Raw genomic sequence first — 24701 nt, forward strand, 5'->3', positions numbered from 1 at the left:
AGCCGAGCAGGGGAACCTGACCCAGGGCTCCATCCCAGGGCCAAGGCAGACACTTAACTACTGAGCCACTCAGGCACCCCAAGTTTAAAGTGTTCTTTATCAAAGCCTATAACCATTACCCTCAGCCCTTCCTCTGAAAACCCTGCCTTTCTCTTAGGTGACACTGCTCCTGCAAATTTCCTGGGTAGAGATCTGCTTTCTAAATTAGGAGATGTTGAATTGGCCTCTCAAAATCGGACTCCTAGATCAGACTTATAAGAAATTCCATTAGCCAATCCAGATTTAGTAATCTATATTGGTGGCTCAAGGCCACGAATTCTGAAGGGAAATATCAAGCTGCACATGCTAGAACTACTAAATATGAATTATGAGAAAATTTAACTCCATTCAGCCTGCAGAATTCTTTGCCATCACTCAAGCATGTGAGGTAGCAAAAGGCAAAGCTCCAAGTATTTACATTGACAGCAGGTATGCTTTCAGAGTGGCCCATGATTTTGGTATGCTCTGGAAATGGACAGGATTTTAAACATCAAATGGTGAACCTATCAAAATGGAGCTCAGGTTGCTGATCTCCTCTCTGCACCGTTATTACCTTCACAAATTGCTATTATCAAAATTGAGGCTCATAACCCACCAGTCAGACTTTGAATATCAGGGAAATGCTATGGCTGACTTTCATGTGAAGGCTGCTACTCAGGACATTTTGGACGCACCAAATCTCTGTAATTTAACTGAACTTCATAAGATAGATCCAAATCAGGTTACTTCTGACAACTCGTGTAACAGATGAAAAATTGTGTCAGATATTAAAAAACAAAGATGGCACCAAGAAGGCTGCAAATTTAATGAAAAAAGGAGATATAAGAAAGGAAGACACATAGCTGTCTGGTGCTTCCCGAATCTCTCAAATTGCCACTCTCAGAAGCATTTCACATGACAACCCACCATGGAATTAACAATGTGATCCAAGTTATAAAAATATTGGTGGGGCAGAGTGCTTGGGTGGCTCAGTTGGTTGAGTGTCCCACTCTTAACCTCAGCTCAGGTCTTGATCTCAGGGTCGTGAGTTCAAGCCCCACATTGGGTTCCATGCTAGGTGTGGGGCTTATTTAAAAAAAAATAGATGATGATAGATAGATAGATAGATAGATAGATAGATAGATAGATAATAGATAGATGATAGATGGATAGCTAGCTAGCTAGCTAGCTAGCTAGCTAGCTAGATAGATAGATATTGGTGGGGTGATTGTTTTACTCCAGCATGACAGGTTTATAAGCAGTGTTTAACCTGTCAGCCACAAACCCAGGTAAAACTATTGAAGTAGCTCTGGGGGTTGTTCCCTCACCATCAAGACCATTTGAACATTTACCATTGGAACTCATTCAATTGCTTCCTAATACAAGATATCAGCATGTACTTGTAATGTTGTGTCTGTTTTCTAGATGGGTAGAAGCTCTCTCTGTCAGAAAGCTGAGGCTGCTACTGTAGCAAAGAAATTAGAAAATATTCTCCCATTACGGAGAACTCCATGCAAAATTTCAAGTGATGGAGGCCCTCACTTCACTGAACAGGACATAAAACAGTTGGACAAGGTTATTCAGACATTGTGGTCCTATCATTGTCTCTGTCATCCTCCGTCTTCAGGAAAAGCTGAACATACCAATGGTATTTTGAAACTGAAATCTGCAAACTGACTGAAGCCACAGAATTCTCATGGCCTAAAGGGTTACCCTTATGACTTTAAGGTCAACACCTTTTGGGAAACATAAGTTGACAACGCATGCAGTCATCACTGGGGACCCGTGCCCTTGATGATAGAACCCATATACAACCTGCCTTGTGAATTCTGATATGACCCAATACTCTAAAGCACTATACAATATTCAAAAGCTTAGTTTTAACAGGTCAAGGAGGCTTTCAGAGATCCTCCACATGATGGAGACTTTGTACCCTGTACACCAGAACTTGGAGAGTGGCTATTCTGGAAGAGACATTAGTGAAAAACAGCACTTGAACCTTGATGGCAGGGGCCCTACCAGGATTTTTTTTTTTAACTTGTCACATAGCAGTAAATTATAGGATCCATCTAACCTTGTCCATATCTCTCAGTTAAAGAGAGCTTCCCCAGACTTTGGACTTGCCACCTTACAGCTGACTTGAAATTAAGGATTGAAAAAAAAAAGTTTTCCCCTGACATAAACAATAGCACAATGTAGACAACTTCTGCCCAAGATCATGGAACAAGATTCTGCAGAATTCCTCATTTTTCTTCCCAGGATTTAATTTTACGACAATTGTTGTGTTATTACTGACTTACAAAGTAACTCAAGATGTTTAAATTTATGCTTCTCTTTATGTTGGGAATTCTTCCCACCTAGACTGAATACCCCCCTGAGGTCCACCATTCAGTGAATAGCTTTTTTACTAGTCAAATGATTGTTGGTCATGTAGCTGTTCAAATGCTCAAGAAGACCCCCAGTTAATATTATAATAAGCTCCTATACATGCTTGGATGACTAATTCAGGGATATGGTTTTATGAAAAGGTCCGGTGTACTTCTCTTGGCCATTCAACTTTATGGCCAAGAAATCTGACATTAAGAAGAAGCCTTAGAGGTCAAGGGATGGACCATAACCACTGTTAACTTCATTGCTGGTAATCTGTCCTATGAATAGAGAACCTTAATGGTACTGGACCTGATTTAGGGCTGTGCCCTGGTTCAAAGAAAAAATCAGTAGGTAAAGAGAATGCCTCCATAATACCCCCATTATATAAAGTAAATAACAGTTTCACTTATTGGAGAGACCAATATTCAGGGCACTATTGGAAAAAAAAAAAACCAATCATTTATCAACAATAATATGATATATGGACTGCTAAACCAAATTCATAGGAACATTTTTGTTGTTTTTTTTGTTGTTCCAATTCAAATTTAAACCACAGCCCTTTAAGATGGGAGTGTGCTGATGCCTACATGACAAAGAATAACCATGATGTCCACCTTTCCTCTGATTGGTGGGTCATGGGATCTATGCTAACTCTCTCTCTTAACAATACTGGGTTATTCGTCCTTGGTGGTAATAAGATATGCAGAGTTTTCCTACTCTAATGGACCCTGAGGTTTAGGTTATCTTGCTCCCCAAATGACTAAAGATGAGTCCTTAAATGCTGGCCAGATTCTAAACTCAGGATCATTTTGTATAAGTGACTCCTCATAAGCGAGAGCCTCATGAGCTTCAAACCCTGTTCAAAAAAGCTCTGGTTTCCATACTTTTGTCAGAAGGCTTTTTCCTCAATTAGGAGGTAATTAATTAGAAACACCACTTATTAATATTTCTGCAACTATTAAGAAAAACTTCAGTGATCCCCTAAATGCTCTCCAAGCTGTACAAACTGAAATTAATGGTTTATCTTCAGTGATGCTCCAAAACAGGAGAGTCCTTGATGTTCTTACTGCTCAACAAAGAGATGCATGTGCTATAATTGATGAAAAATGTTTCTATGTTGACAAATCATTTGTCACAATTGTTATCCAAAATCTAAATGATCTTAAAGACCAGAATAATTTTTTCATCAGATAAGTGATACCTCTTCCATAGACCTGGTTCAGTTTGTTCAACCTTGGCTCTTATTAACCTCTGCTCTGGGGAAATTTTTAATCCTTGGCAAGTGTTCTCCTTATAGACATCATATGAACCTCTCCTTTGTGTACTCTGGAGGATTTTAAGTACCTTTCAGCAGCCACTTACATACCAAATTGTATCTATCCATAATGATCAAACAACTGGATGAAGTCAACATTAACCACACAGGTGAAGATGGTGACTACATACATGACCCTCCAGCCCAAGCCTCCAACTCATCTCATGGGAACAGCTAATAACATGAGTCTTCACCCTGACTACACCACTGTGGTAACTGAGAGCAATGTTACTGGTTGATCATGCTCTCAGTCTGCTGAGAACTTGACCAAAAAGAGGAAATTATTAAAATTAAGTACAAATGAAGAGCGCACTTGAAAATTTCCTAAGCAGACAAAACCAGTTAGTCATAGGAGCAAAGCGTAATTTCACTTATTTTGCAAGACAAATGAAGTCAACTAGATCTGGGTCTCTTCTTGCTTATGCATCTGAAAATCATAAGTGAAACTTAAATAGGCCCCCAAAATTGATATGAAGTCACTGCTAACCAATTCCCTTTCATTTCAGAAAATTCTCATATTGTAACCAATCGCTGTAAAAATTAAGCTCTCACTGCCTTCACACTATAAAAGCTGCCTTATAACAATATACCTCTGACCCTCATTCATGTTTTGGTTTGAGTGCTCCCAGTTTGCAAGCTGTCTTTTTGGTGCGTGCACCATAAGCTTTCACTAATTACTACTTAAGTGATTCACTGGTCTTGCTTCTGTTTGTTATGAACTTTTGACAGGGAATCGTAAATTAAAGTGTTAGGACTCAGAAAATAGATGATTATGAACAATTCCTGAATTTTTCTCCTGTCATAATTTTTATTATTGGCAGGTGTTCTAAAATCTTCTGTGGTCTATTTTAGTTACTGGTGCAAATGGAAGCTATACAAATGCTTTCATAGAAGTTTGAGCTAAATTAAAGCTAACAAATGAATGACCGAAAAGGGGAGTTAATGTGAAAAGTATAATGTAGATTCCATCTATGTTCATTACTAAAAAGTAGCAGAAAGTACCATAGGTAATGCATTTGTGGTTAGAACTCTATTAGTCCATTAAACATCAGTCATAGTTTTCTTTCAGCACATCTTAATTTTCAACGTAAATATTTTTCTGACAGCTAGGTATGTGTTTTGAAGAAAATGAAGTTTGTTTTATTCATGGTTGGGAGATTTGCATGTACTGTATGATTGACACAGAAAGAAATATTATGTTGAACAATTTTATGACAGACATGCCCAAGGCAATTCAGATGAGAGAATTAATAACAATGCAAGCAAAAGAAATTCCTTATTAAAATTTTGTTAAATGGAAGTATAATTCATTAAAGATTATATCATTATAAAAATCCATCATGCCAGTGGGGACTTCTATGGCCCTGCTTAGTAAATTTTACATGATTTTTATGTCCTGAAATTGTGTAAAGTTAAATTTACTTGTGCCCTCAAATGTTAGATTTTTTTTTTATGGAGCACCAAAATACTAGCACAAAGTCTATAACCATGTCAAATTCCTCAGGCATTTTAACATTTCAAAGAAAAAAATAAAATCATATTCAAAGTTCTTCACAAAGCCTTCTTCTGATAATAAAATGAATGTATTTGCATTAGAAAATTTGGAAGATAAATGCAACCTCTTGATTTCAATTGTAGTTTCTCCTATATCTTAATATGCATGTTTTTCCATAGTTGACATATTACTAAATGTAGCAAATAGGAATTTTACATTGTTGAGAACTCAAGTGTGAAATAATTGTATATTTTTAAATTTCTTCTTAACAGAATTTCACTTCTAACTCCAGCCTCTATTCTGCCTGATGACAGAAAATTTGATGTAGTTATTTCAAGCTTATACTTGGTCCCTTTTGGGTAAGACAAGTCAATCTAAGTTTCTTTTTCAGTAGGCTAGCATCTAACTTCCCTGGGCCCTCCAAACTACTGGTTTGTGAGAACTAGTGGGTGTATAACCTCCCTGGAAAACTATTAAGACATAACCCTCTGTCTTAGGTCTTGGAAAAGAGATTCTATTAAATTTATAATATATTAGAATCACACCCATTCCATTTTTTTTAAAGATTTTATTTATTTATTTGAGAGAGAGAGAATGAGAAAGAGCACATGGGGGGGGGGCAGAGGGAGAAGCAGACTCCCCGCTGAGCAGGGAGCCCGATGCGGGACTGGATCCCGGGACTCCAGGATCATGACCTGAGCCGAAGGCAGCCGCTTAACCAACTGAGCCACCCAGGTGCCCACACCCATTCCATTTTAAACTGAACAGGAAAAACAACTCATTGCTTCTCAAACCCAGCTAAAAGGATTTTCCACGAGAGGGCCCCAGATATGTACAAAGTGGTACTCTAGTAAACCTTGTCCACTGTATTCTGCCTTGTTGGAAGGTAATGTGGTAATATGGAGCTAATATGGACATGTTGCTAGTAGTTGATGCCCTCTTTTAACTTCAGATGGAAAATGCTACATATAAACAATAGCCTCAGGTATGCTGCTCCCTAGAGTTTCAGCCTGAATAGCTAGCTACCTTCAACTTTCTGATTGCAAAACTTAAAAGTTTGGCCACTCCTTTGGGGATAGCTGTCTTCCTTGTAGAATCACTGATGATTCTAGCTATCTATCTTCTTTGCATATTTTTATGTTTTTACTTCCTTCTATCACTTCAAAGCTCCTTCTTCTCCAGCTTAGAAAAAATTGATCAAGTCCAAAATGAGGGACATGAGTTTCTCCAATATTTATTATTAATTGCATAAAATCTACGTTTGGCTTCCCCCAGGGTTTAGTTATTTTCATTTTCAAAATACCCATCTAGCAATTCAGAAATCTCAGCTTTCAAAAAATGTGACCCTGCTATATCTGTAAAGATTATTCTACATTATCTTTTGGTATTGAATGCTTTTAATTCAATGAAAGAATAGGCTCAAGAAATGGTTTTGGTAGTGAAGTTACAATGAGGTCATTTTGGTAGAAACAAAAATAGCAGTTAGTATTTCCAATGTATATTAAATGTATATGAAATTTCATACCTTCTTTTACTCACTTGACATTATAAGATGAAAAATCCCTCAGATTATTATCACATCTCCTCAAATACACTCATGAGATATTTGTGAGATATTAACTGAATCAGGCAGCTCTTCTGCACCACTTCATATTCTATCTGCCTCAACTGTACTTGTTTCACATATGTGAGGGCTCTGATTAACTTTGCGCAAGCACAAACTCACAGTGCCTCACGTGATGCTCTCACCTTGTGCCTGGCATTCTCAGGCTTCTCTGTGCATGATAATGAGAGACTCCACTTAGCACTGATGATAGGAGCTGGCATAGAACAATAGCGAAGCTAGATTGCCCACCAATGCAATGGCAATAAAGACTTAATTGCTGGTGGTCAGTGAGGTTGTGATAATCCCTGACATGCAGTGACATCATAATTACCGTGCTTTTGCCTGAGGTTAATTACGGTGAGTTGCAGGTGACAGAGGAAGCATCACAAAAGGTAACTATGATGATTAAATGATATGGAGACAATGGTTATTTATAAATTGTGCTCTATTCTTATGACCGCATTAGGAGGTCTTGAAAAAGAATATGGTGGTCAGGAAAGCCAACTGCTAAGGTAAGACATTCTTCGAAAACGGTCAGTTTTGAAGGAGACACTCTTTTCTTGCAGGCTCAGGCCAAACTGCTTAAAATTAAACCCATTATTTACAAAGCTACAAAGAGCCTCAAAAGAAACTGAATATATAGCTTTGAAAAACCTCCGATGTCTAAGTCAGGGCTCTAATAGGAAAAACAAGGTAGATCCCCAAAATTTCTATCTTCTGTTAGGAACATTTGACTGGCTGAGCCTGAAACTCCTGCGCTCCTCACATCATCTGAACCTTCCAGGCCAGGAAGAACAATCCTTTTCATCTTGAGTGAGCAGAGTGGCTTCTCTTCTCCCAGAGGCATGCCCTCACCGGAGATTTTTTTTCTCCTCGGATTCTGCATTTCTACCTCTAGTGTTTCCAGCTTGGTAACCAGACCAAGGTCTTTGCAGGACCAGACTCTGAGAGGAATAGCCCGCATGTTGAAGGAATTTCAGGACCTAACCAAAATATAGTGTCAGTAACCCTGTAAACATATTTGGGATTGGATCACGAGGATGTTGCAACAAGAGACAAAGAATTAAGGGCTTGATAGAAGTTTTACAAATGTGGGAGCATGTAAACATGATTCAGAATTCAGAGTTCTGGCATGGGAACCTAAATTAGTCTCAATATTTTGTTGAATGGCTCTCTGAAACCTCAGAGGAATGATGAGCTGTAGTGAATTAGGAGAGAGATCCAAATATTTTTGGCAAATTATAAGATGTATAACAAGTCTCAAAAATATAAGAATATAAGAATTGAGGTGCCTGGCTAGTTCAGTGGGTAGAGCATGAGACTCTTGATCTCAGGTTCATGAGTTCAAGCCTCATGTTGGGCATAAAGCTTACATTAAAAAAAAAAAAAAGAATATTGTAATTGATTCTTTATGAAAGATCCCAGAGTGCGCACCATAAAGCATGTTCTCTTGTGAGGGTTCAGACTACATACCTGCAGAAATCCTGCGTCCCGGGTACTAATGGAGGGAATGGAGGGGCCGGCATGTTTGAGAAGCACAGTGGAAACTGACCTTGGTACGCTGGGGTTACCTCTAGTAGATGTTAGAAAACAAAAACAAAAACTCCCTAGCATCCCTATCAGGTAGCTCTCAGAGACAAACGGGCCATAATTGCTACGATAGACATTAAAGCCACAAGGGCAATAATCAGTGTCTACATCCACAGAGATCGGTGGCAATGACTAATAGATCATGGAATTACTGGGGTCAAGATAGATAATGGCCAAATAAGTTGGTACTCAACTTGTCTAATAACAAACAACTGATAGCTGGTGAGTAGAGGCTGATGTCAGTTTCTATAATGGACAATTGAAGCCCCTCACTGGTTCATTGCCACAGAGTCCTTGAAGCAAAAAGTAGCAAATTCAGAAAGTGACCTGAGGCTTAGGGTAAGGTCAGGGTAAGGTTTTACTGGGTAAAGGAAAATGTCTGGATTATTTAATAACAGAAACAGGTTCTGAGCTGACAGTGTGAGAAACAATGTAGCTTATGATTAATACTTCTTGTACGGCTACTAAAAATAATGTGTTAGCTAGCAGAAGTCTTTAAAAACAAAAATACTATTGAATTTAGTTATTTAGTTAATGGTGACAATTTGATAGATACTATCAATATATGTCACCTCCTCTTAGATGAACAAAATACCAAGAAGCACTGGTATAAAGATTATAGAGATCTACTGAAAATGCTTTAGGCTCAAATCCAGAATTATTATTTTGAATTGAACATATTCAGCACTTTAAATTCATCTAGCTGGAACTTTCTCCTTAAGTATGATTTTATTTATGTTAAAATGAAACACTTGCTTCATTTCAACACAGAGATTAATGCGTTTTCAGTTCAGTTATTCTATGTAAAAAGATTTTTATACATATTATTTATCTACATAATACCATTTAATATGTGATAGACATACCATCTATATGCAATGCATATATAGTATTATACATATACAGTGTTATAAATACAGATTTTTTTAAACATATAATGTATTATTTGTTTCAGAGGTACAGGTCTGTGATTCAACAGTCTTATACAATTCACAGTGCTCACCATAGCCCATACCCTCTCCAATGTCTATCACCCAGCCACCCCAACCCTCCTACCCCCCACGACTCCAGCAACCCTCAGTTTGTTTCCTGAGATTAAGAATTCCTCATATCATTGAAGTCATATGAGACAAGTCTTTCTCTGATTGACTTATTTCGCTCAGCATAACACCCTCCAGTTCCATCCATGTCGTTGCAAATGGCAAGATTTCATTCCTTTTGATGGTTGCATAATATTCCATAGTATATATATACCACATCTTCTTTATCCATTCATCTGTCGATGGACATCTTGGCTCTTTCCACAGTTTGGCTATTGTGGACATTGCTGCTATAAACATCAGGGTGCACGTACCCCTTCGGATCCCTACATTTGTATCTTTGGGGTAAATACCTAGTAGTGCAATTGCTGGATCATAGGGTAGCTCTATTTTCAACTTTTTGAGGAAACTCCATACTGTTTTCCAGAGGGGAAAAAAAAAAGAAGAAGAAGAAGATAGCAGAAGGGGAAGAATGAAGGGGGGCAACTCGGAGGGGGAGACGAACCATGAGAAACTATAGACTCTGAGAAACAAACTGAGGGTTCTAGAGGTGAAGGGGTGGGGGGATGGGTTAGCCTGGTGATGGGTATTAAAGAGGGCACGTTCTGCATGGAGCACTGGGTGTTATGCACAAACAATGAATCATGGAACACTACATCAAAAACTAATGATGTAATGTATGGTGATTAACATAACATAATAATAAAAAATAAAATAAAATAAAATGAAATGAAATAAAATAAAATAAAATGTATTATGCCAAAAAAAAATAAATACAGATTAGATAGTCTCATCATACTGCCCATCTTAGAAGTTAAAAGCCTCAGTATAGAATGATTCGCTTTAGAGCTACATCAAATATTTCATGTAGACTAAGATAAGTAAAACAGCTATGTTTCAAAAGAGATTCATAATGAAGTTATTAGAAAGGTAGGTAAAAGGATTTTAGGCACAAAATTCAGCAACATATATTTTATGTAGTATATAATATATTTGTTAGGTAGAAGAAGCTAGATATGAGCAGTGGAAGGAAAGTTCTAAGGAAGCTTCATCCCTTGACCAGAAAAATTATGGGGCCCTAAATTCTCGAGGTGGGAAAGGTAGAGTAGGCAGTTAGTTAGCCATGAGCTGGAAGCAAGGATGGTGATAAATAGGTATCACATTAGAGAGCACAACAACCTTTGTAGGAAGAGTCCCACAAAGGATTGGAAGCCGCCTCCATTAGAGACCACCCTGGCATGACACAAGACCCACCCCCCCAACACACACACATAAAAGGAAAGAACCCTCAGGGCAGTAGCCACCTCTGGGACTGCCTGCTCCCCCACATTGAGAGTGTTTTGTCCTTAACAAAACTCTTTTCTCCTTTCACTCTGGGCAGCGATCTCTAATTCTTTATTGTGTAGGTGCCAGGAGCCAAGACACACCCTTTTGCGCTGACACGTTTATATAATAATTGTATTTTTCCTTTGGAAACATTTCCTTTGGTAACAATATTTTTTATTTTTTAAAAACAAGCAAGTTTTAAATAGATAAGTGTTTATGCAGCATTAACTTAAGATTGTATAGTTAATCACGTTATTGACAATATCAGAAATTAAAAAACAATAGCTTATGCAAGCTAGAAGTGTCAGTATGTTCTCCAGCTCAGATGGAAGACATAAAGATGTTTTTCCTGTTTGCTCAATTTAATATATTCCTTAAGAAAACACTTCCCATTGAACAAGGTATTTTACTATGTTTAGTATTTTAAAAACTCAAGTGCATCACTGCAAGCAGTAATACAATTTTGAGAATGGAATTAACAATTTAATACTTTTAGTCCCCTCTATTACAAAGTAGATTTTCTAGGGCGCCTGGGTGGCTCAGTTGGTTAAGCGACTGCCTTCGGCTCAGGTCATGATCCTGGAGTCCCTGGATCGAGTCCCGCATCGGGCTCCCTGCTCGGCGGGGAGTCTGCTTCGTCCTCTGACCCTATCCCCTCTCATGTGCTCTCTGTCTCTCTCATTCTCTCTGTCTCAAATAAATAAATAAAATCTTTAAAAAAAAAAAAAACAAAGTAGATTTTCTATAGAGATGTATATGCAACTCTGCCAACATAATACATTTCTCAATTCAATAGGCTTTCCCTTGAATCTATTAGTTTCTTGAAATGGAACATATGCAGTGCTTTGAAAGACAATGTTTCTTTTCCCAAATGGCCCCAAGATGAATTTTGTGAGTTAATCACTCAGTAAACAAATATTTACTCAAATCTTCTAAGTATTAGATGAGCAATGTAGAGCGTAATAGATGAAGTTGCTGATTTCAAGGAGTTTACATATCTTTTAAATAATCTAATAAGACATAGTGCTAAGTACAGACATATGCTAATAAGAAGATAAAATGTGAGAGAGGGTGAATTGAGTAGCTGCTCTAAAAAGGACAACAATTATAAATGTCCTGAAAGGAGAGCCCACTTCTTGTGTTTAAGCACAGAAAAGTCTGGTGGCCAGAATAGGGTGAATGGGAGGCGGGGGAAGAGAGGTGAGAGAGATACTTGACACCATAAATGCTTTGGATTTTATTTTAAGTATAAAGAAGATCTGCTGGAGAGTTTTAAATCGAAGGGTGGCGTGATAGGATTTAATCTGCAGAAAGAGCAGAGGGACCAGCAGAAGGCAGGAATGGGCAAAGGGAAACCAGTCAGGAGACCCCGTTGTAAACATTTAGAAGAGAGATGGTGATGTCCTGAACCAGGCGGTGCAACAATACAACTTAAGATCTATTTTGGAAGTAAATTCTAAAGAACATAACGTTGAATTGGATATGGGATATGAGAGGAAGGGCAGAATAAAAGATGATGTGGTAGATAAAGGTGATGCCACTTACTGAGATTGTGAAAGAGAAGATAGGAGATGGACATGGTGGAGGGGAAGTAAGAGTCATTAGTTCTCTTCGCATCTCATTAAGTCTTAAATACTAGTTAGTTATCCAACTGTCTTAGTCTGTTCAGGCTGCTACAACAAAATCACAGACAGGTAGCTTATCAGAAGTAGAAATTTATTTCTCACAGTTCTGGAAGCTGGAAGTCCAAGCTCAGAGCACCAGCATGGCCTAATGAGGGACCTTTTCCAGGTTGCAGACTTCTCCTTGTGTTCTTATATGGTAGCAGGGGCAAGGGACCTTTCTTTAATAAAGATGGGCCTCTTCAATAAGGATACTAATCCCATTCATGAGGAATCCACCGTCATGATCTAATCACCCCCCCCAAAGGCTCCAACTCCTGATATCCTCACCTTGGGCATTAGGTTTTAATCTATGAATTTGGGGAGGACACAAACACTAGGACCACTGCAAACTAGAAACATTAAAATGGTAGGACTAAGTTCTAGAGCATAATATAACCGATGAGTAAAAACAGAGCAAAAGCTCATGATTAATTAGGAGCAGTGGTAACTGCTCCAAAACCAATTGCATTTTGCTCAGAAAATATTATCAGTGCAGCTTTGACCTGAAAGTCCCATAAGACTCTCTGAACACTTTACTTAGTTCTAAGTATGGAGAACAAAGAGCCTCCAGGCATTTCGTATTTGTGCTTTGCTTGTGAATGAAAATTATACTCACCTCTAAGTGTACTGAATGCCCAACATAGCTTCCCCAAAGACATGGAACATAATGTAAGTGGTGAAACCAGATAATAAGGTTGTGAACCAGACTCTTTACAAACCAAGGCTCCAAGAAATTGAATAACTCTCCTTGGTCCTAAGGAAATGCTGATAAATTATCAGAGGAGTCTGAAGGATGTTTAGTGTATTTACTCTTGTTATGGAAATCCTTGGCAAATTTTGAAAGCCAACCTCTTTTAAAAATTGTATAGATGAATAAAAGATTGGCAAAAATATTATACAGATTTACATTTGGAATAAAAATCAGAAGCCATAAATGCATATTTGTAAAATATGGGTAATGATGGCAGTATTTTAAAAATCAAATAACATAAAACAACAACAAATATCCCCTGACCCCCGTCCCCACCTCATCAAATATTGATAGAAATTAATCATAGAAATGTAGAGTTGATATGTCTCCATCATCTCAGGAAATTTACCATGTAATTAAATGGATTTCAACATATTTAATTCATGCAATATCATTTATACCAAGGAAATAAAAAAAAGACATGCTTTCTTAATTGATAGAATTAAGCTAAAGGATATTTTGAACTCTAAAATGGTAAGTTGTTCCAAATCGAAGCACCCTAAAGTAAGAATGTGTTGCTGATGCCCATTTGTACGCCCACTTCTGCTGGTTTCACAACGAGCTGCTCCTGAATTTAAAATTGCCAACTTATTTATTGATAACTTTTTCATGCCATTTAAGCAACGTGCTATCCTATGAGGTTTGCTATTTCTAAGCCCAAGTAGATTAAATGCTAAATTAGTCCATCACCAACTATAAAAGAGAATCATACTCACAGTACAGAATGTCTTAAGGTCAAAGCCAAGCAATACCATGAGAAATTTCAGAAAGAAGAGAAGTTTTTTCTGTTTATGTTAACGCTCTTGCATATCATTTCATATTTTCTACAAGTTTAACAAAGATGGTGTGTGAGTTACCTGTATGAGTTGTGTGAGTTACTGAAGCAAACATTTTTTTTTTTAATGATTCGATACAACGATCTTTCTTACAGTTTACCTGTAGCTGTGTGTTTACCATTTTTATGCCATCGTGACTCTATATATCCTTTATTTCATCACTCCCTTGGTGCTGCAGCTTATTTTTCAAGTTAAATAAAAACACTAGCAAAGAAACAAAGAAAGTGCTGTAATCTTCTGACCCCCGTGCTGACAGTTCCATATATTTTGAAGTAAACAAAGATATGGAATCAGGATTATGAAACAAGCATGCACTTCAGAGAGATGTTTCATAAATTTATTGCTTGGCTGTGTGTAACACCACTGCCATGGTTTTTGATGGACAAGGACATATATCTGCAAAATGAAACAAAGATAGTGGCTCACTGTAATTCGAAGATAATAACTACTAGAAGATACAATTGTTCAGCAAATGTGACATTATTGGTTTCCTAAGGATTTATTAATTTGGTGTATTTTAATCCTCGCCTGCTGTAAAGGAAGAATATTGTCAGATGATGGGGTCTCACTCATTTTGTAAATCATTCCGATCATCTTTTTCATGTATAACTAGAATTCATCTGCAGTTGGAAAAGGCCTCTGCCACACAGCAGTCAGTCACCTACAATGAATGTGAGAGCCCACGTCCAGGCTTCAAATGTCACCACATTGCCATCTTACTGTGAATGACTGAAATTTACTTCCCGTTGTTAGTGGTGCTGAAAATTGCCATGGGTTTCTACAGTGTATAATGTATTGTCTAAACCGAAAACATTTCCCAGATTGAATTGACCTTTTAGAAAGCAGCACTTTCATCCTCAAAATGTAGGACTGTTGCAATATTTTATTTAAAAAGGTTATTTAGTTATAAAACTTGAAGAAAGGGTAAGGAATTAGAACTGAGTCTATCTCCTCCATATAATGCATTGCTGTCAAAAAATACAAAACAAAGACCACTGATTGCTTACCCACCCAAAAGCTAACGGAGAATAGTGTGCTGGAAAACCACATCTTTCCTGTATCAACAGAAAAGAGCAATATAAGGCGTGAATGCCTTTTTTATTCTGTACTTTTAATTAGGTTGTCATTTTGTTATCAAAGAGGGAGTGGAACATTGTCAAGTCTGTTGGACTACTCCAAACAAAATGCAAATCTTAGAAAATTCATCCACAGGGCAGGGTACTTCCACGTGTTCCTAACATGTGAGATAGACAGAGAGACAGAGACAGAGAGGCAGAGACATAGATATAGAGAGACAGAAAGAGAAAGCATAATAAAAAACACATAGAAAGAATTATTAAGAACGTGTCAGGGGCGCCTGGGTGGCCCAGTAGGTTAAATATCCAACTCTTAGTTTCTGCTCAGGTAGTGATCTCAGGGTCATGGGATCGAGCCCCACATCTGGCTGCATGCTCAGTGAGGAGTCTGCTTGTCCCTCTCCGTCTGCTCCTCCCCCCTCCCCTCCCCACCTCTTGCTCTCTCTCTTTCAAATAAATAAATAAATAAATAAATAAATAAATCTTAAAAAAATATTCATCTCATGTCAAAAACAATTATTTCACTAGATGGACAGATAAGTAAAGAAGTTTGACTAACCCAAGTAATTTAAATAAATTTGACTTTATGTGTCTGTACCACCAGTATGGTTTATGAGGCTGGAAGAAACAGTACGACAAATCATCCAAAATCATAAAGTCCCAACTTGGTAAAATATAGCCAGATTGAAAAGTCTCTTATATTCTTTCTGTTTTCTTTTTTTTTTCCTGTCTTTTTTTTCCAAACACTTGGCTGTTGACCATGGCAAGAGAGTGAATAGAACGTCTCACGATTCAGCTATTTTAGATAATAAAATTCCAAAAGAATTTTAACAATATTTGAAATGCACTGAATATTAAAACTAAGTTAAATTATTATTAAATGCCGTTGAATATTCAGAAGACACTGAGAACTTCTTAGTACTTTAGGGCTATTTTTATAAACATAATTGCTATTGATCATCATAGTGCTAGAGTTCCATTGTATTTCATTAGAGTTTCCATTTCAATCTTTTTAAAAGAAAGAAAATACTCCCCTGTCTCATCCTTTGGATTGTATTTTGTTTGATCCTGTTCTTTACAGTGTCATGAATTCATTTGCATGACTATTAAAACTCTGGTTGTTATCCCTTCTGAGGCAAGAGTACATACAAAATTGGTTACAGTGCACATTGTTGAAGTTTTTTGAAGTTATATTACAATATCTATCTAAATTCAATTCAGCATATCATTTGGGATAGTCCTTCCACTTCTTGACATTTATTCTGTGGAAATATCCACACTCACAAAAGATTTGTGTACTAAGAAGTTCATTGCCACACCAAGGGATTACATGGTTATCTCCATACTATTTAGTACTCTGCAGCCATTACAAAATAATCAGGTAGATTTATGGATGTTTACATAAAATATCTCTATATGATATATCCTAAAAAACATAGTAAGATACATTTTACATCCATACAGTGGAATACCACTCAGCAATAAAGAGGAATGAACTATTGATGTTCACCACAACATGGATGAATCTTAAAATAAATAGCTGAGTGAAAGAAGCCAGGCATAAAAAAAAACATATACACTGCGATTCATTTTATAAATGTCCAGAAATGTTAATCATTAACATTAACAATGAAAGAAAGTATATCAGTAGTTCTGTAAGGAAGTGGGCTGATGGATTTCCAATGGACAAGAAAACTTTTGAGGCTGCTAGAAATATTTATTTTCTTGGTTGTGGTATGTACAAATAGGTTAAGCCTGATCAAATTGTGTTTTCTAAACATGTGTGATTTGGTGTACTTCAATTACACTTCAATAAGACTGAAAAACAAAATCACAGTAAGAAACCTAACACTTTAGGATGTTTAGATGTAGGTGATTTCCCAGCTCTGTTCCGGGAGAGGACTCTTTGTCACTTACAAAGCACATACTAAGGAATCTGCTGTGTTTGGAAAATTGTGTCATGAACCCTATGCAGCCTGGAAATTATAGCTGATGGTTGAAAGACCTGACCTTCCCTGATAAAATGTATATAGTCAGATCTTGGTGGTAGGAGGGTTATTTATTTAGATATATGGCTTACTTAGCCACACAAGATAGGTTATCATACATCATTGTGGGAGAACATGAACACGAAGAGGCTCTTAATTGTGACACCAAGCCCTTAATGGGAATAGGTGGTATCAGTGGTCCTTTTACCCGATTGGGTGGATGTGGTCAGATTATAAAATAGCTCCATAAGTCCCATCAAAGAAATATTGGAATTTAATTATTATTTGATGAACCCCTGTGTTTCCTAGATTTATTTACTAACTATAGATCCTGTCTTTCTAATACTTTCATTGTTCAAAGTATTTTGTGGCTTTCAAAACTTTTTTTAAACCATTAGACCCTTTAATCAAGTGAGATTTCATTCAAAATATTCATCTCATTCACTGCCCCTGCCACTGATAAATGCAGAATCTTATGACCGTATATTTATCTTTAAGGTTATATTTGTAATCCTTCTAATGAACAATATAACTAGAGAATAATGGCCACATAGGGCCATATAGGGTTCGCAGACTACTGTTGCTGATACATCTTGTTTGAATTGCAGTTTTGAGAAATCTGATTCATAGAGACAAGTAGTTTCAAATGCTATTTCTTTTTATCAGCACCCATTGAAAACTGAATATATTCTTCAATTAAACTGGTCTAGATGCTTGAGAGGATAGTAGCACATGCTTGCCTCTAAATAATTAAATCACTAATGATATCTAACAACTGATCTCATTATTTACCAAAAAAGTCAGACAAAAAGCACCAAAAATTTACAATCATTGTTAAAATTATCTAAGATGCAAGTGACACAGTGTGCTGTACCTTTAAGTGTTATTGTACAACTTTTACTCCATGATAAACACATGTAAAACAGACACACACCTGAGCCTTGCCTAACACTTCACAATGGTGCACACGTGTTGTAACAGTATTTTTACTTATATAATTTTATGTGTTCATTCAAAAACCTAAATCAGGGGTGCCCGGGTGGCTCAGGAGGTTAAACATCTGACTCTTGATTTTGGCTCAGGTGGTGGGTGGTCTCGGGTTGTGGGATTGGGCCAGGTTGGGCTCTGGGCTCAGCAAGGAGTCTGCTTGTTTTTCTCCCTCGGCTCCTCCCCCTGCCCACTTGCTTTCTCTCTCTCTCTCTCTCTCAAATAAATACATAAATAAATGAAATCTTTAAAAAAAAAAAAGCCTAAATCAAAATTGGGAAAAAAAAAAAAAAGCTGAGTCAGAACAGAGTGACAATAACCAGTGAAGCAAGAAGTTCAAATACACTAATCCAGATGGCAGAAAAGCTGTGGTAGACAGAATTCTAGGGTGACCCCCAATGACCCATGACCTTGTATAATACCATTCCCTATGAGTATAGGTAGAAACTTTAAGTTACTTTTTTTTTTTAATATTTTATTTATTTGTGAGAGAGAGAATGAGAGACAGAGAGCATGAGAGGGAGGAGGGGCAGAGGGAGAAGCAGACTCCCTGCCGAGCAGGGAGTCTGACGTGGAACTCGATCCCGGGACTCCGGGATCATGACCTGAGCAGAAGGCAGTTGCTTAACCAACTGAGCCACCCAGGCGCCCCGAAGTTGCTTTTAACCGATAGAATATGGCAAAGGTAATGGGCTATCACTGCCATCATTATGATACATCAGATGGCAAAGGTGAAAGAATTTTGCGATGTAAGCAAAATCCCTGATTAATCCTTGGTGGGCCTGACTTAATCAGGTGAAACCTTTAAAAGAGGGTGAAGCGATCAGAAATCAGACTCTCTTGTCAGTCTTAAAGAAACAAGCCACCATGAGATATCTAGCAGCAAGGACTGAATTCTGCTAACAAGAACATGAGCTTGAAACACAATCTTGAGGGGCGCCTGGGTGGCTCAGTCGTTAAGCGTCTGCCTTCGGCTCAGGTCATGATCCCAGGGTCCTGGGATTGAGCCCCGCATCGGGTTCCCTGCTCGGCAGGAAGCCTGCTTCTCCCTCTCCCACTCCCCCTGCTTGTGTTCCCTCTCTCGCTGTCTCTCTGTCAAATAAATAAATAAAATCTTTAAAAAAAAAAAAAAAGACAATCTTGAGTGTCCCATGAGACCCTACCCCCATCAGTCCCTTGTTTATGCCCAAGATCAGAGGGTCCATCTAAGCCATGTTCAGACTCCTGATCTACATATTGTGATAATGTGTTACTTTTAAACTGATAAACATGTGGTAATTTGTTATCCAGCAGTAGGAAAAATATTTATATAGATATTGAAATATGGATATTGATAGATATAGATATCAGTATATAGACATGCCAAAAAAGGGCTTCAGTTTTGTTAAAAGAATAATGGTATATATTTATGTATATGTCCATATAAATATTATATAGTGATCCTTCAACATATTGCTAGAAGTGAAGAATAAAAAATTCTTATAAAAATGACCAGAATAAGCCTCCTTTAGAGGATAATTGCCAGTACCAGGTGCATGATATTTAATTTGCATTACTAAGCAGGGCTTTCTTTTTTTTTTTTTACAGAGTTTCAATGAAAGTTAGATCACATTCTGTGTCTGTATTCTTGTAAATTCCCTTTTTCCCTTTTTCTCATTTTCTCTCTCCCTCAAATATACTCATATATATACACATACACTAGTTTAATCTTCAAAGTGTGAGATAGATATTATTATTCTCTCCAGTTTTTTTTTGCAGTCACAGAGCAGAATCACAGATATTAGGATAATTGCCTGAGATCACAGAACATGCAGTAGCTGAGATTTAAACCATTCAAATACCATGATTTTACTCCTATGTGGAAGTTAAGAAACAAAACAGACAAGCAAGGGGAAAAGAAGAGAGAAGAAAACCAGGAAACAGACTCTTGACTGCAGAGAACAAACTAATGGTTACCAGAGAGGAGGTGGGTGGGGGGATGGGTTAAATAGGTGATGGGGATGAAGGAGGGCACTTGTTGTGATGAGCACCAGGTGTTGTATGGAAGTGTTGAATCACTATATTGTACACATGAAACTGATATTACACTGTCTGTTAACTAACGGGAATTTAAATAAAAAGTGAAAAAAAATAAAGCCAAACATTCTGGCTTTGAAGTAAAACAAATCCTTATTATTCATATAATACTATTTTTACCTTCTGAATAAACATTTAAAATGTTGGAGAATTTGGAAGTTAATTGTGTTCTAACACATTTAACAAGGTAGGTGATTAAAATTATTTTAGTGTAAAATTATATGTACACTCTAAAGAGTGATTTTCTTGACTCCCTTTTAAAGTCACACTAACTTCAAATGATAACTGATATTCTGGCCCAGTGGTTGTCTCTCTGGGTTTAGATGTAGGAAAACACACAATTACAGTTTTAACTACAAGAAAAAAAAAGCAGAGAATAGATCCATTGTTGGCATAACACTTGATCTATACTTAATTTAATGGTCGAAATAAGATTTTTTCAAAATTTGCTATGTCCCTCAAAAAAACTTATTTCCCAAAGAGCACCCCTCATTGTAAGTGCTTTTCAGCAGAATTTAGGGTTCCCTGAAAGCCAGAGAATGAAAGCATAAAGACCAACTGTGCTTCTCCAATAAAATGTCTTTAGTCTTTTCCCTACATTGGGGTTGTTTGAAACTGAACCATATAAAATACCAAATGGTATAGAAGTGAATACAGAGAGGGAAATGAAAATGATCTGTTGTAAGACCATTTAAAAGCTCTCATTAAAGGGGCGCCTGGGTGGCTCAGTCGTTAAGCGTCTGCCTTCGGCTCAGGTCATGATCCCGGGGTCCTGGGATGGAGCCCCGTATCAGGCTCCCTGCTCCGCGGGAAGCCTGCTTCTCCCTCTCCCTCTGCCCCTGCTTGTGTTCTCTCTCTCGCTGTGTCTCTCTGTCAAATAAATAAATAAAATCTTAAAAAAAAAAATCTCTTGTTATGACAAGGCACAAAAGATCATTGTCTCTCGTATACAAGATGTGAGAGAGGAGTGAGAGAGTTAGCTCTCCAATTATCCCAATTTATTCTATTCCAGGGCTCTGTCCTCCATATTTCTGGATACAAGTGAAGGAATGTCTGCATACAATTTTCACAGAGGATACGGATAGGTTTTTGAAAAGATTCCAGGATACGATAGGTTTGGAAGTCTTTGTTCTCAATTGTCTTCATTATTTCTTTTCTGCTTCATCAGGGCCTTTCTTGCATTGTGTATTTTCCCCTTCATACACGTCTACTTCAATAGATTTTAAGCATGAGTCTTCTCAAATTATTTCCTAAATGAATGAAATCACATAGTGGGAAATAATTAAATCTGAAACAACACTTTAGAAATCAGAAGGCACATCAGAGAACACGATTAATTAACTCTTTCATGCCATTAGTTACCCTATCATTGTCAAAGTGTTCCAAATAGCATAATCATCTACTCATTTTTCCTTTAGGGACCTGAGAATCATAGAAGCCTTAGTAAATTGAAAGGGAACCAAATTGATGATGATGAAGTACAGCACTAAAAAATGATGGAATGTTAAAAATCTAGAGGACAGTTTTTGTTTTATTCCATATGCACACAAAAAGGAATTTAAAGTGAAAATTCTAGGTGTTTAGATTTACACCTGACATCCGTTTTACTTCAGAAGATGCTATTGTGTGCTCTATTGTTTAAGACTTTATATGCAAAAATGTATTGTATGTGTCTTTTAAGTGTGTCTTTGCTATGCACCCTGTTCTGGGTCTTGATGCTTTCTGAGTATAGGCATTGTCTCCCTCAACAATTTTAAAGCTTTCTAAGGACAGGGAAAATGGTCCATTCATCTGTGATTGTCCCCAGCACGCTGCACAGGGCTTTGCCTACAGGGAAGTTTAATCATTAAGTATGTATCTGTTATTGGCTGGCTTGAACTTATCTCCTACATCTATTCAAACTTTAGTAGCCTCAAAATCTGATAACTGACCTAGCCCCTTTATGTTTCATGAAATTTCCATTCTTAGTACACAGTTTCATAAGCTCAGGATGAAAAAACCTTCAAGTTAAACCAGCACAATGTATGAACACTCGAATCCTCCCACTCTGCACTCTCGTGCTTCTGGAGAAATGCTTCAAATCTAAGCTTCTCCAGCAGAGCCCAGGACTCATGTCCAACACTAGGAATATACACTCACCTAGATTGTAATGCTCTGTAGTTACCATGAATTTATTTCAAGGCCAGACAATTGTTACTGCTTGCAGATAAAAAGGTGCCGATCTTACCTGATAAAAGCCTTCTGACTTAGTGTAAAGAATGTATTTCTATTACCTTCAAAAAATAATTTCCAGTAACACATCATTTTAACCTGTTTTCTTTTAATATTTTAATTTCAAAATTACAGATAAGGGAAAACCATTATTAAATAATTGCCAGGTTAGAAAAATTTTAAACATACAATTACCTGTTTCTACTTTATTTAAATCAGGAGTACCCTAAACCTTAAAGAGAGGAGTGCAAAATGAATGTCATGCTGCCTTTCTAGAACCAGATGCAAATCTCTAAACCAAAATATGAAGAAGAAAGCTATTTTATAAAAAGTTTCAGTGGGGCATACCAAAGTAACATTTAGTCTTCTAAAATTACAAGGATAAATGGGACAAATTTGCATTTCATACTAGAGACAAGAAAAAGCAGGGCGTTCAGTTGTCTTTTATTCTTCCTACTTTACCCTGCGATATGCTGGCATTTTATTTATGTATTTATTTAATTTTTTTTCAGAACTGAAAGACAGCAGTAGGAATAAAAATAGAAAATAGCAGTCAATGAATTTTATTATAAGGAAGAATTATTTCTGTTTTCTAGAGCTTTCAAAAAAAAGTTAGTTAAGGGCGCCTGGGTGGCTCAGTTGGTTAAGCGACTGCCTTCGGCTCAGGTCATGATCCTGGAGTCCCTGGATCGAGTCCCGCATTCGACTCCCTGCTCAGCAGGGAGTCTGCTTCTCCCTCTGACCCTCCTCCCTCTCATGTGCTCTCTCTCAAGTAAATAAATAAAATCTTAAAAAAAAAGGTAGTTAATATTTACACAGCAATAGTTTAATAAATTATAGATAACAAGATACCAGCATGTTAAGTGAAAAAGACTACCAGATTAGGAGAAACAAGTTCAAGATGAAGCCTCATTATAGATCCGATAAATAAGCCCAAAGGTAAGTATTCAAAGAGATTTACAGTGTTTCCTTCATTCCTTGAAAAAAAAAAAAGTATTTTAATATTTCCATTATTTTCTGGACTACGTACCAGCCAATCTCTTTTCTCATATAACTCTAATAAAATTATTCCTTCCTAATTTTACTTCCATCAGATTAAATACATTCTATCCTTCCTTTCTGCTCCAAAGAATCATTGACATCTCCCTTAGATTATAAAAGAACTAAGTATGCTAATCAAATTTTCACCAAACTCTTATTTTTCTCTTATTGGAATTGTTAACTCAAATGATTCTAAAGGAAAAAAAAAAGTCAATACTTACAATATTTTGGCAGACCAACATTGCTAGGACACATAATTTTACCACTTGAACCAAACATTGCATCATTCTCACTTGCTCTATGCAGCTTTGAATAAATTTTCCTGTCTCATCTGTGTTCTTATATCCGTGATCTAGACTGAACTCTTGAATCTCTCCTTCTTTGCTAAATTTACATCTGCCTCCTATCCCACCTTTTGACTCTCTCCAGTATGCAGTAAACCTGACAGTGAATCATTTAGTGTCCCTTTGACTGAATCTCAAAGAAGCCTTAAGGAGTCAGGTGAAGATATATAGCAATAGATGAGGAAATAATAAGATTATAATAATGTAAGATTTAAATAGTAAGATAATATTTGAACAAAAACTGATTAGGCTGTGGCCTACCTAAACCATGAATTGACATTTTCCATATCACTTACCTGTGTTTATTTGCAGGTTGGCAGAAGCTTCATTATGGAAATGTAGGTTTTGTTCTTAATCATTTGATGTAATATTTCATGAAAAACATTACTTTGTATTCAGATTTACACCTAACTTATTTGATGCACAGTATTAATTTGTATAAGAAACATAAAAATATCAAAGTTAAAAATAAATTTGTAAATCACAATTAATTGATTTTTTCTGCAACTTACCTACACCTCTATACTTTAATAATCCAGATAGGACACCTTCATACAATATTCTAAGACTGAATAAAATGGAGATTTCATTTTGCCTCTTTCTCTTACTTCAACATACTCTCTACAAGCCTGTTTCCCAACCTGTGGAATAAGCAAGATAAGATGACAGTTCCCTCTGGAGTGTATCACAACACGCCAGAGCAATAAAAACTCTGATAGCAAAGATTAAGGTTTCTGACCCCAATTGTGGCATTTCAGCTTTTTAGAGAGCCACTGGAGAATGGCTTTGAACCTGCGCTCGCTATCTCACTCTCTCTCCTCAGTGCACCAGGCATTCCACAAACATTTTGAAACTAAGAAATCTCTCTTTCAGAATGGAGCTCTAGGGATGATTTAAATCTTTTAACCCACTGGCAAATTTCTCCATCCTGGAGGATTAACTGACCATTCAGTTGATAAACTTTTGA

At 37.0% G+C, this 24701-nt stretch overlaps 1 pseudogene; it reads left to right on the top strand.

The window, feature by feature from the left end:
• Positions 1 to 550: 550 nt before the first annotated feature.
• LOC110587638 overlaps positions 551 to 24701 on the top strand; it is a 41429-nt pseudogene continuing 17278 nt past the window's right edge.

The sequence above is a fragment of the Neomonachus schauinslandi genome, chromosome 3, assembly GCF_002201575.2.
Source record: "Neomonachus schauinslandi chromosome 3, ASM220157v2, whole genome shotgun sequence".
Classification (NCBI taxonomy): Eukaryota; Metazoa; Chordata; class Mammalia; order Carnivora; family Phocidae; genus Neomonachus; species Neomonachus schauinslandi.